This window comes from Lactuca serriola, chromosome 5, assembly GCF_051521515.1.
Source record: "Lactuca serriola cultivar US96UC23 chromosome 5, Lser_US96UC23_V15, whole genome shotgun sequence".
Classification (NCBI taxonomy): Eukaryota; Viridiplantae; Streptophyta; class Magnoliopsida; order Asterales; family Asteraceae; genus Lactuca; species Lactuca serriola.
Window position 1 is genome coordinate 316,498,302 of NC_136412.1, and position 2,241 is coordinate 316,500,542.

The following is a 2,241-nucleotide window of genomic DNA, read 5'->3' on the forward strand; positions in this document are numbered from 1 at the left end:
TTTTATGTGAACAACGAGGTTACTTTCTATTGTTTAAGTCGTTTTGAGATAAAATCATTCAGTATGTTCAATATGAAACATTTATTGTAATTAAATGGTAAATCAAGTAGGTGTCTTTCATACACCCTCTGGCGTACTCGAAGTTCTATGACTTCGGCTCGTGATTCAGTTAGTGCTTGCAGCAGGGTTTCATGGTTTCTCTCAGATCCCTCGCGAGCATCTTCTAGACGAATGGTGTGGAGGGTATGCATTCTCGCATCGGCGACAACTTCGGTGATCTGATCAAAGGTCGATCTCTCTGAACTCTTAAGAGCCCCATTCCACAATCCCTCTAATGATCAAAGTGAACTTTCAATCATTTCCTGATCAAACAGGTTAGGGATAACTTCCCATCAATGAAGATAGCAAAATCCATGGTTGTGAAGGATAAAGATATTCTTGATCCACCATTACATTAAACACCACCTATATTTAGTGTGGTGGTGTATAGTGTGGTGAAATGTGGTTATTACCATAATTGACCACATCTAATCAGATTTTCTCTATCTTTTTTTATCTTTTAATAAATTAAAAAATATTTTTTTTATTTAAATAATCAAAAAGTAAAAAAAAATATAGTGATGTGGAGTGATGATTATTTTATAATGGTATGATTTAAGTGTGGTGATAAGGTGACAGTAACCAAAAGGCTTCTAGTTCAGCGGTATTCGGTATTATCCTCCCTTCTTGAGATTGAGAATTCAACTCCCATTATGAACATAGGTGGATTTAAAGAATAGGTTAAATTTGTCGTTTAAAAAAATGACAATGGCGACATCCCACCATATTTGAATTAATGATAGATATACCGAATGACATAAACATTATTCGCCATTCAAGGATTTTGAACTAGTTAACTTTTTAAAATTTGTATGTGTCTTACTATAGTAGCTTTTCTACAAAGATTGGTAGTTTATATCATGTTGTATGTTTTCGTTCATTCACCTCTTAAAAAAGACCTCTAGCATAAAGGTGAAAAAAATTTCCCCCAAAAAAACACAAAGCTAAAACAAACTCGATAAAATTAATGTTAACAAAAACTCTAACATACAAATGAATTCATACATGGCAAAGAGTATTTTTCATATAATATTATAATTATTAATTTCTCATAAGTCATCACTAATTAACTCTTTTTTGGCAAAATACATATTTATTTATTTTTATAAAGTGTTACAATACATTTTAATTCACCAACTCATTGTCAGAATAAAGCCATAAAATTTTATTAAAATATTTTATGTTACAAAATTTGAATCAACTGTACTTTTATGAACAATTCTTTTTTTAGGTATACTACAAAATTTGAAACAAACCCATTCTTTTTTTAGAAATTTTACATCAATTCTTCTTACGATACGTTTATAAAAGTATGATTTTTTTAGGAGTACTTTGATGTGATGCAACAATTTTTCCCACAAAAAAATTCTATTAAAATAACTACTTTATATACAAGAAAGTGAGAAAGGAAATAAAAGAAAACTTATAAAAGTAAATAAAAGATATTATATATTATACAAGAAAAGTCATCCATAAAATTCCTTTTCATAGACTAAATTTTGTTTGGGTTAGAGGCATGGTTTATCTAATATCCAAATTAGGGTATTAGAAGGTACGAAATCTAACTACAATGTATCTAATTCTTTTGTGAAAAAAAATAATAATAAAAATAATAAAAAAAATCTAAACAACAACTTTGTAACATCCCGGAATATCAAGAGTAAAGTTGAAGGGCTAAAAGAGATAAATTGGGAAGGAGAACTCGGCGAGTCCATGGGTTGACTCGCCGAGTAGGGTCGCGACTTTGGTCGCGTGTTAAGTGGCCGACTCGGCGAGTCAGCGGATGGACTCGGCGAGTAGGCGCTGAGTGGAGAAAACCCTAAATCCGGAGGATGAGCCCTACATAAAGAACATCATATCTTCTCCCCAGCCTCCTTATCATTCCTTGAGTTCCAGAAGCCCTAAATTCGTGAGGAGACCCCATAGTTGAGTGAATTAGAGCTTGGAGAATGATATTTGGTGCTTTAAGCTTGAAGATTGGAGGCTTGTATCAGGAAGCTTAAGGGGGATCAGGAATCTACAGTTGGTTGGGCTCATTCTAAGGGTAAGGAACCATTTCCTTAAGCTATTTCTTCATGGGTTCATGTGTGGTGGTTGATATGACATCTTAATTGAGATAGAAGCTTGGATCTGAGGATGCTA